Below are 15,092 nucleotides of genomic sequence, written 5' to 3'. Positions count from 1 at the left end.
AATAAAAGTAGATTAGCGATATCAGATTTTTACCAGACGCGACACAATATTATGTATTTAACTTTGATCAGTTGTTCTTTTCCTACAAGTGGTTGCTAGTGCAGGAAACTGTGCCAGTCCGACCCCCTTCTGCCATGCAGGAACTCTCCATCAAAGCATCCCCAACAGATGGCCATCCAGCCTCTCCTTAAAGGCCTCCAGAGAAGGAGCACATTCCATGTTGAACAGATCTTACTGTCAAGAAGTCCCTCCTAAGGTTGAGGTGGAATGTGCTCAGTCCTGGAAAGCAAGCATAGGGCCTTTGGTGAGTCTCAGCCTCAGCAAACCCTGTGACAGCTTCGCCTTACATTTTGGTGGCCCTCCTCTGGGTATGTTTAGCCTGGAGAAGAGACGGTTAAGGGGTGATGTGAGAGCCTTGTTAAGTATTTGAAGGGGTGAGGATGAAGCAAGCTTGTTTTCTGCTGCTCCAGGACCTGGACCAATGGATGCAAGCTCCAGGAAAAGAGATTCCGCCTCAACATTAGGAGGAACTTCCTGAGAGTAAGGGCTGTTTGTGGAACACACTCCTTCCTCGGAGTGCAGTGGAGTCTCCTTCCTTGGAGGTCTTTAAGCAGAGGCTGGATGGGGATGCTTTGATTGAGAGTTCCTGCATGGCAGAACAGGGTTGGACTGGATCAGGGCCCTTGGGGTCTCTTCCAAGTCTAGGATTCTGTTCTGGGGGGCTGGAAGAAAGAGTTGCACATTTTGGAATGCGTTGCAAGGCAAGACCAAAGAAGCGGCGAGAGAACAGCTGGAAGGCAGTCCTCCAAGAGTTAAAGGCACAGATTTCTGCTTCCTAGAGAGGCTGGGAGGTGGAAATAAAGGAATGGCGAGATTAGTATTTCATTCCCAATTTTGGACAGAGATTCCAAACAAGGGGACAGTCCAAGGGTGGAAGAGAAACCCTTTGGAAAGAGGTGGGTTTGCATTCTTGGATGGATGGAGGTTTCCAGAGAGGGGGGGGGGGGGGAGGCTGCCTTACAGAAGTGGATTCTGTGCAGATTTTTTTTGGGGGGGGTTGAATTAGATCCCCCCACCCCTTTCATTTCTGGGGCTGCATCTGCACTGCAGAATTAATGCAGTTTGACCCTGCTTTAATTGCTCTGGCTGAATGCAATGGGATCTTGGGATTTGTAGATTGTGGTGGCCCCAGAGCTCTCTGACTAAAAGTGTAGCTGATCCATACTGCAGATATAAAGCAGCTGGACAATACTTTAACTGCCACAATTCTATCCTACAAAATCCTGGGATTTGTAGTTTGGTAAGGCACCAGGGCTCTCTGACAGACCAGACCGAATACATCACCAGACTACAAGTCCCAGGATTCCACAGGATGGTGTCATGACAGGTTAAACTGATGTCAAACTGATTTATTTCTGCAATATGGATTAGCTCAGGGAAAGGCTAAGTATCTCACAAAATTGGAAATCCCAGAATTCCATAGCACTGAACCATGAATGTTAAAGTGGTATCAAACTGCATTACTTCTACAGTGCAGATACAGTTTGTGGGCTTCACTGAACTCCAGTGATGACTCAGTTTCAGAAACCAAAGGGAGAGAGACCTAAAAAGCAGCGGTCAGTGTATGCAGTTTGACACCACTTTAAGTGCTGCAGGTCCATCCTATGGAAATCCTGGGATTTGTAGTTTAACAAGGCCTTTAACCTTCTCTGGGTGCATCTTCACAATAGAAATAATGCTGCATGTAAGGGCTGTGGCTCCATCCTGTGGACATCCTGGGATTTGTAGTTTCACCAGATCCAGCCTTCTCTGCTTGCATTTTCACTGTAGAAACCAAGCTGTTTTTAACTGCTGTCTCTCTGTCCTATTGACATCTTGGGATTTGAAGTTTCACTAGGTCTTTAGCCTTCTAAAGGAGCCCTGGTGGCGCAGTGGTTAAATGCCTGTACTGCAGCCATTCACTCAAAACCACAAGGTTGCGAGTTCAAGATCAGCGAAAGGGCCCAAGCTCGACTCAGGCTTGCATCCTTCCGAGGAGGGAGCTAAAATGAGTACCCGGACTGTTGGGGGCAAATTAGCTTACTTGCTGTTCACCGCTATGATCTTTGGAATAGCAGTATATAAATAAAACAAATTTAAATTAATTAATTAATTAATTAAATTAATTCTCTAGTCGCATCTTCACTAGAAATGCTGCTTGTAAATGTTGTCGCTCCGTCCTATGGACATCCTGGGATTTGTAGTTTCACCAGATCTTTTGCCTTCTCTGGTTGCATTTTCAGTGTAGAAAAAAATGCTGCATGCAAGTGCTATTGCTCCATCCTATCACTGTGGACATGCTGGGGTTTGTAGTTTCACAGGGCCTTTAGTCAAAGATGGCTGGTGCTCACACAACTACAAATCCCTAGGATGGAGCCGTGGCAATTAAAGTGATGTCGTTTATGACACGAGACGAATCCTGTGCAGAAACTAAATTTAAACTGAAAACAACCCGCATTTGTGGATTGTTATTTGGGCGACGTTTAGGGTTAACCCAAACAAAAAGTTGAAAAACCCCTGCATTTGCTTGTTTGATGTTTTTCAGACGACGTTCCTCAAAGTCATCAAGACCAGCTCCTTTTTACTTTCGCTAAATTCCGAAAGTACAAAGGCACTTTCCATTTGGATTACTTTCGCGTTCTTTCTCTTTCACGCCAATGCACCTGACAAACAACACCTGGATTTTAAAATCCCATTTCTGCACGGGATTTTACCAAGTCGCCCTCCGTGTGATAAAGTCCTGAGTTATTTTTGCAGTGCAGATGCAGCCTAAGAGAGAAGAAGACATCTTGCAGATGGAGGAGGTGGATAGAAGAAGCAAATCTGCAGCAATGAAAGGTCTGATTTTTGTGGTGCCTTCAAAAGAATAATAAAAGATAAATAAAGATAAGATGAATAAAAGTGGGGAAAGGGTTTCTCAATTTTGGCCTCCTCCCCAGAATTGCCATTTTCTAAAAAATGCATAATGATCCAAATCCATGGAATAAAATAAAATAAAGAATATCCTCGACTGTCCTGTTTTGACAAAGAGAGTCCCAAAGAATCCGCTGCCTTCCCACTTTCGCAGCTGCTTTTTAAAATGTCTCGGTTTCAGTCTCCTCCACCTTTTCCTCAGCTTACTTCAATTGCTGCAAACTGAGCTCCAAATGCCCAAAGTCATTTTCACTCATCAAGGTGCATCCACACTGCAGAATTAACGCAGTTTGACACTGCTTTAACCACGCTGGCTCAATGCAATTCTGGGATTTGTAGACATTGGTGAGACATTTAGCCTTCCTATGTCAGACGCTCTGGTGCCACAACAAACTCCAAATCCCAGGCTTTCCTAGGATGGAGTCAAGACAGTTAAAGCGGTGTGAAACTGCGTTAATTCATCAGTGTGGCAGCAGCATCACTTAACTCAGAAGAGAGGCAAGGAGAGGAAGAAATCTAGCCTTGCTCTTCCCTGTTTGTTCAGGCAAAAGCAAACTGCTGCAGCCTCTCCTAGCTTTTGGCTCCTTCTTATTTAATAACTTTTGCCATCTTGACCATATTCTGGATTCTCCTCTGTGAAAGTCTGGAAGGTGTGGTGATCTGGGAGTTGTGTCGTGTAAAAATTAAGATGGTTGTGTGTGTACAGTTGTTGTTGTTTGGCTTCAAGCCATTTCCGACTTATGGCAACCCTAAGATGAACCTATTAAGGAGTTTTCTTGGCTAGACTTGTTCAGAGGAGATTTGCCATTGCTTTCTGAGGCTGAGAGAGTGTGATTTACCCAAGGGCACCCAGTGGGTTTACATGGCCGAGTCAGGATTTGAACCCTGATCTTCCAGTCATATTCCATTGCTCAGATCACTATACCATGCTGACTCTTACAGTATGTTTTTTAAATGATTTTTAAATTATGAATATTCAATTATGAATTTTAATGTGAATTATTTTTAAGATGTGTATATGTTGTCTGTCATTTTAAATTGATGTGTCTTTTAACTTTAACTTTTAACTGCGTTTTAATTGATGTTGTTTATCTGTTCATTCTTGGTTTTCTTAGGCAAGGAATCCTAAGTGGTGATTTTACCTGTTTTGTCCTCTGAAATATAGCCTAGGGCAATGGCAAGCCATTGTTGATCTCCCATCCAAGTACTAACCAGGGCTAACCCTGCTTAGTTTCCACAATCAACCAAGGTCTGGTGCATTTAGGGTATTTAGACTCAGTGTGTGTGTGTGTGTGTGTGTGTGTCTTCAAGCCGTCTATGGACTTATGGTGGCATCATGAGTTTAGTTTGACATGGCTGTAACTGCCATGGTTCAGTGTTAGGAGATCTTGAGAACTGTAGTTTATTGTGGCACCAGAGCTCTCTGATGGAGAAGGCTATGTATAGTACAATTTATTCATGACAACCATATACAGGTTATAGCCATCCAATTACAATCTTACAATAATAATAATAATAATAATAATAATAATTATTATTATTATTATTATTATTATTATTATTATTATTATTATTATTTAATTTCTTACCTGTCTCTCCCTGTGGATCGAGGTGGGGGACAAACAAGACCACCAGTTAAAACACTGGTTAAAACACATATCAAATAAGATGTGCTCATATTAAAACAATCCCCTTCTAAAATTCGTTATTGAAGATTCACAAATAATAATTTAATGATAACCTTTAGTACTTCTACTAAATATCTCACAAAACTACAGATCCCAGGATTCCACAGGATCGAGCCAAGGCAATTAAAGTGATGTCACACTGCATTATTTCCGCACATTCAGGCAAGGAATCTTCAGAGGTGGTTTTGCCAGTTCTTTACTCTGAAATACAGCCTACAGCGCCTGGTCTTCGTTGGCGATCTCCCATCCAAGTGCTAACCAGGGCTGACCCTGCTTAGCTTCCAGGATCAGACAGGACCTGGTGGTGCCATTAGAGTACTTGGGCAAAATAAATGATTTTTTAAAAACAAAGTTTATTGAGAATAGAAAATATACAAAAACAAACATTAAACAAACTATTACAAATCTTATATAACAATAAACAGACATACAAATAATAAGACAGTACAGTACCATACTATACATTCAGAGTGTGACTTCTTGGAGTTGTTCTGATCTTCCTTAAGAACTATAGATTATTCTGAAGTCTCTAAATAAATTGATTAAAAAGAAAAAAAGAGACGCAAGAACAATGACTTGGAGAATGAAGCCAGAAACAGCTTCCATAAAATCCATATATACATTTCTAAAAAAATAATAATTTAAGCTTCATGATTTTTTTCCAATTTTTATAAATAAACTATTTGTTATAGATACAGTATTTATCAATGTAGTGTTCATAGTTTTAATATCTCTCCTTTTCCCTCTAGGTAATCTATCAATGGTGCCCAGTCCTTTTTAACTTCATCCCAGTTGGAATCTTTTAACATACAAGTGAGTTTCTCTGCTTCTTTGCATTATATTAATTTTGTTAACCAAGTTCTTTTCTTTTCCAGCATTTTTTGCAGACAATCCTGATTTTTTAACAGGAAACAAAAAATCCAAACCCAACCTATCACCGTGACAAATAGTATCATTTCATAGAATCATAGAATCGTAGAGTTGGAAGAGACCCCAAGGGCCATCCAGTCAAACCCCCTTCTCCCATGCAGGAACTCTCCATCAAAGCATCACCGACAGATGGCCATCCAGCCTCTGCTTAAAGACCTCCAAGGAAGGAGATTCCATCATCCTCCATGGAGGAAGTGTGTTCGACGGAAATGGCAAACTCTTGCTGAAGAAACTTGGCAAAGAAAATCTCATAATTGATCCACTTTAGGGTGGCCATGAGTTAGAAATGACTTGAAGGCATGCAACAACAAATCAGGAAGGAGAAGAGATGGTTAAGAAGTAATATGACAGCCCTGTTCAAGTCAGAATCATAGAGTTGGAAGAGACCACAAGGGCCATCCAGTCCAACCCCATTCTGCCATGCAGGAAATCCAGATCAAAGCATCCCTGACAGATGGCCATCCAGCCTCCGTTTGAAGACCTCCAAGGAGGGAGACTCCACTACACTCCGAGGGAGTTTGTTCCACTGTCAAACAGCCCTTACTGTCAGGAAGTTCCTCCTAATGCTGAGGTGGAATCTCTTTTCCTGGAGCTTGCATCCATTGCTCCGGGTCCTAGTCTCTGGAGCAGCAGAAAACAAGCTTGCTCCCTCCTCAATATTTAAACAGGGCTCTCATATCACCTCTTAACCTTCTTTTCTCCAGGCTAAACATCCCCAGCTCCCTCAGTTGTTCCTCATAGGGCATGGTTTCAAGACACTTCACCATTTTAGTCACTCTCCTTTGTACATGCTCCAGTTTCTTAATGTCCTTTTTAAATTGTGGCGCCCAGAAATGGACACAATATTCCAGGTGGGGCCTGACCAGAGCAGAATACAGTGGCACTATTACTTCCCTTGATCTAGACACTATACTTCTATTGATGCAGCCTAAAATCGCATTGGCCTTGTTAGCTGCCGCATCGCACTGTTGACTCATGTTCAACTTATGGTCTACTTGGACTCCTAGATCCCTTTCACATGTTGTCTCCTTAAGCCAGGTGTCCCCCATGATCCTATATCTGTGCATTTCATTTTTTCGCCCTAAGTGCAGTACCTTACATTTCTCCCTGTTGAAGTTCAAGTATTGGAAGGAGTGTCATATTGAGAATGGAGCAAGCTTATTTTCTGCTGCTCCATCCTCAATATGAGCAATGGATGCAAGCTCCAGGAAAAGAGATTCCACCTTGACATTAGGAGGAACTTCCTGACAGTAAGAGCTGTTTGACAGTGGAACACACTCCTCCCTCGGAGTGTAATGGAGGCTCCTTCTTTGGAGGCCTTAATCATTTAGTGAGTTAAAAAGAGAGGTCAAAACTGACTAAAATTGGGCCCCATGAGTTGGAGATGAGGGCACACAGCTACAACAAGTTTTAAGGAATCAACAGGATAGGAAGAGTCATTGACTAGAGCAAATATATATATTCTATGAGAGTAGAGTACAGTGGTACCGACCGGTTACGAAATTAATCCGTTCCGCGGACCCTTCGTAACCCGAAAGATTTCGCAACCGAAAAAGCCATAGGCGCTAGCGCTAAAAGCCGCAATTTCGTGCGAAAAGCGCCGAAAAGCACCAAAAAATTTTTTCGTAAGCCAAAAAAAAAAAAAAAACGTAACCCGGAACAGTTTTTTCCTATGGGATTTTTTCGTATCCCGGGAATTTCGTAAGGCGGTGCTTTCGTATCCCGGGGTACCACTGTATTTCCTTTCCTTTTTAACCTGGAAGGTGATTATCTCTGCTTTAACTGCCTCCTGGGTTTAAAGATAGGCTTTTAAAACAAAGTTTTTATGGCATGTGACGGGATGTTGTTATATTGTTTTTAGTTTTAAGCATTTTAATATTTTTTCAACTTGATTTTAGCACTGAATTTGTTTTAATTATTGTAGTAATAATATATAAAATATAATAATATATTTTAAAAACCTTTTTTTATGTATGTTTTTAACGGTGTGGTGTTTTTAATGTTGTAAGACACCGAGTCCCAGCCTTGAGTGAAGAGTGTGATATAAATAAATATAATAAATATATCAAATAAATAAAGAATAACATCTATTTTAGGCTGCATCCGCACTGCCGAAACAATCTTGTCTGACACCAATGCTGTACAATTCTGGGAACTGTAGTTTGTTGTGGCAACAGAGCGCTCTGACAGAGAAGGCTAAATATTTCACAAAACTGCCGCTCCCAGAAATCAATAGCATTCAGCCAAGGCAGTTAAAGTAGTGTCAGACTGGATTGTTTCTGCAGTGTGGATGCAGCCTGTGTCTTGATTACAGGAGACCCATTGAATCCATTAGGTTTATCTGCTTGTTGAGTTCCTTATTCAGTGGACTGAATGGGCTTCTGGTACTAACGAGATGATAACCTCTGTGTGCAGTGGGGATGTCCACAGAAGAGCTGGTTACTGGTTTTAAGAAGTGGGTACTTTCTCTCTCTCTTTCAGCTCCTGGTCTCCCATGAAGAGATGGCTGAAGGGGAAGGGGAGCTCCTGAATCTGGGTCTGGGGGAACTCTGCAAGGAAGTCAAGATAGAGAATGATGGGAATGTGGCCTCTCAGGGTAAGGGATCCTGACCTGTCATGAAAGGGATAAAGGGATAAAAGTATTTGAAGGGATGTCACATTGAGGATGGAGCAAGCTTGTTTTCTGCTGCTCCAGAGACTAGGACATGGAACAATGGAGGCAGGCTAAAGGAGAAGAGATTCCATGTAACATCAGGAGGAACTTTCTGATAGTAAGGGCTGTTTGACAGTGGAAGACACTTCCTTGTTCTGTGGTGGAGTCTCCTTCCTTGGAGGGCTTTAAGCAGAGGCTGGATGGCCATCTGTCAGGGATGTTTTGATTGAGAGTTCCTGCATGGCAACTCTATGATTCTATGTCCTCTTCCGGGCCTTTGTCATACCAGTGTTGGGATGCGAGGGTGAAGCCATGCTTTAAATCCAGGGTGGACAAAGTGTGATCCATGTGATCCCCGGACATTTGTGGAGACCCCCAGTCCTCCTCCCAAAACACAACGATTTCACCTTCAAATACTTTCTAAGAGATATAAGGACATTTTCACCTTATTCCTGGTCCTTGCTGGGCCAATTTAGTTCCAGGAGGGGCTTTTTTAAATAGGAAACAGATGCGGCAGAGGGGTGCAGTTAGGGTTGCCATAAGTCAGGACCTCTAAACCGGGACAAATGTAGGACAACATTTTCAAATGTAGGACACTTTTATAAAAAATGGAGTACACAAAAATGTGCTGGTTTTTTAAAAATATATATATAGGGTTAGATAGAAGGGGGGTTAAATAAGGGAGTTTGAGAAAGGGGGGGCTATAGAAGGAGGGCTAGATGGGGTACCTAGAGGGGGTTAGGGTTAGATAAAGAGTAAGATAGAGAAGGGTTAGAGGGGGGCTTAGAAGAGACTTAAATAAGGCAGTTAAATAGAGGGGGTTAGAGAGGGCTTAGATAGAGGGGGGTTAGATGGGCTTAAATTCTAAAGCACCAGAGTTGTTCTCTCTGCAGGACTCTCAGACTTCATACACACTGCAGAAATAATCCAATCTGACAGTACTCTAACTGCCCAGGCTCAATGCTATGGAATTCTGGGAAATGTAGTTTGTTGTGGCTCCAGAGCAGAGCTCTGCTTGTTCAGTGCCAGGAGCTGATCTGCTTGTGTAGTTTGGCTATCTGTGAATTTCACAAACCGCTCGGATTCCCAGTGATTGGGCGGTATATAAATAAATCCTATTATTATTATTATTATTATTATTATTATTAAATAAGGGAGTTAGAGCAGTGGTTCCCAAACTGTGTCCTTTAAGAGATTTTGGATTTCAACTCCCAGAAGCCTTAGTGTGAAGACACAAGCAACTAAAGGTGGTGGTAGGTTTGGGTGTGCAACGCCGGTACCCTGGTGAGATCAAACTCTTTACCCAAAAAGGCTCTGAAGCTGAATGTAAAGTTCAAAAGGAGGGAAATTTAATTTAAAGGACAAAATAAAGAGTTTTCTCCTCCCAAGCTCTAAACAAAAGATACTTTACGGTTTCAGTGATCTTCCGGATGTCATCGTTCTGGGTCTGATGTTGGTTTGCTCTCCTCACTCAATGGAGCTGGTGCAAGGTCTTTCAGCTCCTGAATTCCTTTATTTGCTTGCTGATGGTAACTAATTTGGCTGAGTTGGTAACTAAAATGGCTAAAACCTGGTAACTGAAATGGATAACATGTAAGAAATGCCCTTTCTGGCTGCCTGGGCCTGCTTGCCACCAAAAGACAGCTCTCTGCCTGCTCACAGCAAAGACTGCTCCCAACTAAAAGCTTCCAGCTACAAGAGAGCATCCTGGGAAAGGGCAAACCAAACCTGGAAATAATGCAGGGGATCCTACAGCTCCTCCAACAACTAATACAAAGAACTTTTCTACACTAAAATAATCTATGGCCTGAACCAACATGAAAGAAAATGCAGGGGAAATTCAATCAGTTCTGGCAGTTCATCACACTTAGACATGTTACTCAATAGTCTGAGATTCTGGGAGCTGAAGTCCAAAATTACTCCAAGAGCACAGTTTGGGGATCACTGGGTTAGAGAGAGGGGGGAGTAGATAGAGAGGGGTTGGAGGGGAGTTTAGATGGAGAGAAGGTGGTAGATGGAAGGGGGTTAGAGAGGGCTCAGTTAAAGTGGGGTAATGGGGGAGAGGGAGTCAGAGAGTGGGTTAGAAAGGAGAGGTGTGTGTGTTTGGGGGGCCTTGGGGAGGGGGCTTCCAATGTCCGACGGGGTCGATCCTGGGGGGAGCCTGGGGTCCAGGAGGGGCCTGGAAGGTGCCCTCTTGCCTCTCCCGGGTGCCAGCCCCTTGCTCCTCTTCTGAGCCTTGCTGAGGCTCTTCCTCCTCTTCCTCTCTGACGGCTGGGTCCCTGAGGCGCCCCTCCCTTTTAGTGAGGCAGCTCTCCCGGTGCTTCAGAGCCCCTTCCTTGCAAGAGCAGGAGGAGGAGGGCTGGGGGGCAGGGGTTCCAGGAAAGGGCCGTTTCCTTCCCCAGGCCAGGCTGCCCCAGAGGCCAGGGCCCTTTCCTCCCCTCTCCCAGCAGCCTACCTGGACGGGCGGGGGGCCACTGCTGCTGCCAACCTGCCTGGCCCTGCTCCTCCTCCTCCTGGCGCCTTGTTGCCCTGCCTGACTAAGCCTGCTCCTTGGGAGGCCTGGCCAAGAGGGGCAAGGCAGAGCAGCAGAGCCCTCCCCTGCCAGCTCCAGCCCATCACAATATAGGGATGCAGCAGGGCCAGGAGCCGGGCAGCCACCCGAGGGCCTGATGGGACTGGAAACGCCCCTTAGAAAGCGGGGGAGTCACACCTCCCACCGGGTTATGGCAACCCTAGGTGCAGTGAGAGATTTAGCCCTCCAAAGTCTCCCGTGGGGCTAATGTAGGATCTCTGCTTTAAATGTAAAGTGAGTGCCCTGATGGTATTTCATAACAGTTCCAGGATTTAGGATAAAGGATTGGTTCGCAATTGCCTCTTTCCCACCACCTTCTGACGCTCATTTGGTGGGAACAAGGGGGAGGCAGGACCTTCTTGGTGGCTGCTTCCCAAATTGAAACCCCTCCCCAGAGAGACCAGGTTCACTCCCTCCTTGTTCTTCTTCCACCAACAAGTTAAATATTCTTGTACTATCAGGCTTTTAGAAGCTGAATGGGATGCTCTTTTATAATTTTGATAGCCTTTTAGTTAATTTTAATGTTTTAAATTCTTTTAAATAACTTTTTTTTCTATCTTTTATTTAAGTTGGTGTGTAGTTTTTAATGTGCATTGTTTTAAAATATCTTGTCATGCTGCCTTGCGTCCCATTATTGGCAGAAAGGCAAGATATAAATGAATGAATAAAATTAATTAAATAATATTAATATTAATCATCATCATAATTATCAATCATGGGGCCAATAAGTGTTTCCTCAAAAGCTGGCCAAGATAGATTTCATGAGATAACTTATCTGTAAAAAACACTGCTACCTTCCTTCCTTCCTTCCTTTCTCTTTCTTCTTGCTTTCTAGCTTTCTGTCTTTCATTCATTAAGTTTATACCTTGCTTTTCCCCCAGCATGAGACATAAGTTACTTTCAAACATTTAAAATAAAAAAAATTAACTAAATTCTTCTTTTACATTTTAAAAAATTAACAGTAATTCTCTTTAAAAAGCTCATTGTTCAAAAGATTTTCACACTTTATCTAAATTCCCGCCTTTCTCCCAGCACAGGATTTAAGGTGGCTTACAGCAGTTAAAACCAGTGTATAACTCTAAGCTATTAAAAACATATTTAAAATGGATTAAAATAAAACAAAGCATACAGAGCCATTACAATCTCCATCGGCTACGAGAAATTAAAACCCAAAGGCCTATCTAAATAAAAATGGTCTCTGCCTCCAATGGAAAGACAAGTGAACCTTCCTTTTTTATTTTATTTTATTAATTACAGACATCACATTACAAACATTGCAAGCATATAAACAAACATATATAAAACATTGGTTTCAACACCAAACCACAAAAACAAAATAAACATACAGGATAACAACTATGTAAATCTAAAACATTATATTATATTATTTAATTCTAATATATATAGTGGCTTCCTCAAAGTAAATGCATATTTTACATTACTAATCATATCATATCTCCTAGTTATACATCTTCAAATAAAAAGGTTTTTTTTACTTCTTAATTAGTTTTTTAGGCATTCCCATTCCCTTTCTGTCTTTTGCTTATCCAGATCCTTTAGCGATGCAGTCAATATATCCATCTCCATTGCATCTTCTAATTTATTTATCCACTCTTCTTCTCTTGGAATTCTTTTCTGTTTCCAGTAACTAGCATAAAAAAGTCTAGCTATTGCAACCATATATAAAATAATACGTCTATATTTTTTCCACTTCTTTTCCCGATAATCCTGTCATATTTAATAAAAATAATAAAGGACTAAATGGTAATGTTATTCCTAACATGTTTGACATCAAAGTGTGTATTTCCCCCCAGTATTTCCCCGCTTCTGTACACTTCCACCAAAAGTGGTAAAAAGTTACTCTTTGTTTACAGCATTTCCAACTACTACTGCTTCCATTGTTGTACATTTTGCTTACATTATTTGGGGATACATACCAGCGATGCATCATTTTAATATAATTTTCTTTATAATTTTGACAAAGTGTGAAAGAATTAGTATCTCGCCAAGATTTTTCCCATAGGTCAGTTTCTATCGTATTTTTTGTGTCCTGAGCCCATTTTATCACACTTTCCTCTTCCAACAAATGCCTTTGCTTCAGTAATTTGTAATATTTTGAAACATGTCCCCTTTTATCATCAAAGATTATAGCATCTCAGTTCATTTTTCTTATCTGTAAGACCATGCTCTTTTTTAATCAATTTTATATCTTTCAAAAATGTGTCTAAACAGAAACCAATCCTTATTAATCTTGTTCTCTTTCTCATTGCTAGGTTTCATTATTGAAGAATTTTTTTTCTGTTGTTAACAGGTCCCTGGATGTTAACCATTTCTGACCCTCGATTTTTGTTCTTCTATAGAAAGCTTCTTGAATAGAGACCCATGATGGTTTCTGACTATAAAATTGTTTTTTAACTTTAACCCATATTCAAAGAATGAATTTCATATCAAGTGATGGCAAAAATCTGTATTAGCTTTAATTTTGTCATACCACAAGAAGGTGTGATATCCAAACCTCATTTCTGTGCTTTCCATTTCCAACAACTTATCATTTCTTAATAATATCCATTCTTCGATCCACTGTAAACAGACCGCATAATAATACAACTTTAAATTAGGTAAACCACAACCGCCTTTTTTCTTTTCTTCTGTTAACAACTTCCAACCAATCCTAGCCCTTTTACCTTGCCAAATAAAATCTGCTAAATATTTTTGCCATTTTTCAAAACAGGACTCTTTCTTTAGAATAGGAAGATTTTGAAGGTTAATAATCTTTATTAAGTTTTACATAATCACTATATACAAATACATTTTTTTTCAAGAATAGGTAGATTTTGAAATAAATACATGAATCTAGGCAGAAGGCTCATTTTCAAAATTTCCATCCTTCCTAATAAAGAAATTTGCTTCTTTGACCATTGCACCAAATCTTTTTTCACTTCCCTCCATAATTTCTCATAATTATTGTCATATACTTCAATATTTCTTTTTGTAAGGTATATTCCCAAGTATTTAGCCTTTTTTTTCTATTTTAAATCCTGAGATTTTACCAAGTTCTTGATCTTCCACTTCCGTCATATTTTTAGTTAAAATTGAGGTTTTATTAACATTAATTTTTTAAGCCTGAGACATTTCCATAATCTTGAACCACCTTTGTCAGATGTTCTATAGATTTTCTTGGGTCTTCCAGAAAAAATATTAAATCGTCTGCAAACGCTTTACGTTTAATGTTGAACTTATTGATTCGTGCACCATCTATCTCACCATCACTTCTTATCTTATTGTTAAGTACCTCTAACACCAAAATAAATAGCATGGGTGACAATGGGCACCCCGTCTAGTTCCTCTTTCAATTGAAATACACTCCGTTATTTCTTGGTTAATAAGGATCTGAGTTTTTTGCTCTTTATAGATTGCAGATATCCATTTTATAAACATTTCTCCCATCTCCATCTTTTTAAGTATTTCTAACATAAAGATCCAATCCACTCTGTCAAATGCTTTGTCAGCATCAACCATAATCATAGCAAACTTACGCTCATTATGTTGTTCATAATACTCTATTAAATTCAACACTGTCCTAATATTGTCTTTTATTTGTCTACCTGGTATAAAACCATTTTGATCATCTTTTATTATTGGACTTGCGAATGTCTTTAATCTGTTTGCTAAGATTTTATAATCCGTATTAGTCTAAAATTTCTAGTCTCTTTTTTTCCACAGCCTTCCATGGGCAGGCTGCCAATATTTCAAGCATGGCTTGTTTTACAAAGGATGGATTGTCACTGAAGAGCAGCTAGTACCAGACTAGTGTTGGTTTTAGGCCACCATTTCCTCTCAATCTGACCAGGGACTTGTTTTAACTGGGGACTGATTCCAAGGAATCACACCAGGCAAGGAACACTTTCTCAGTTAGGCCAGTCTTTCCTTCTTCTCCTAGGACTTTATCTCATGCATGGCAAAATGTGGTCAAAACGTTATCCAAACTCTGCGGAAGCATCAGGGTCTGATAATGCCTGGTGCTTCTAAAGTGCAATTGAGGTTTCCCACTATGGAATCATTCGTGGGGAAGTCATTTTCTGAATAACGGGATATCTTGTTATTCAGAAAATGGCTCCTCCTGGCATCTCCGCGAATGATTCCATGACAATTCCATATTAGGAAGCCTCAATTGCAGTTTAGAAGCGCCAGGCATTATCACATCCCTGGTGCTTCCACAGCGTTTGGATGATGTTTCGACCCTGCTTGTGATAAGACTAGTCTTGCGATGGTGGGGAGCTGTCTCCCACTTGTCATA

General features: G+C 41.0%; 1 protein-coding gene and 1 long non-coding RNA gene across 6 annotated transcripts in view; one reads left to right on the top strand and one right to left on the bottom strand.

Moving 5' to 3' along the window:
* Positions 1-15,092, bottom strand: part of LOC121922948 (zinc finger BED domain-containing protein 4-like) — a 152,303-nt gene that overhangs the window by 28,063 nt on the left and 109,148 nt on the right. The gene's annotated exons all lie outside the window — the stretch shown is intronic.
* On the top strand, positions 855-8,148 carry LOC121923072. Its single transcript, XR_006102300.1, has 4 exons — positions 855-956; positions 2,585-2,877; positions 5,390-5,453; positions 8,052-8,148. It is a non-coding gene; the product is annotated as an uncharacterized LOC121923072 (long non-coding RNA).

The sequence above is a fragment of the Sceloporus undulatus genome, chromosome 2 (assembly GCF_019175285.1).
Source record: "Sceloporus undulatus isolate JIND9_A2432 ecotype Alabama chromosome 2, SceUnd_v1.1, whole genome shotgun sequence".
Lineage (NCBI taxonomy): Eukaryota > Metazoa > Chordata > Lepidosauria > Squamata > Phrynosomatidae > Sceloporus > Sceloporus undulatus.
Note: the sequence above shows the minus strand (reverse complement) of the source record. Positions and strands in the feature narration are given on the sequence as shown.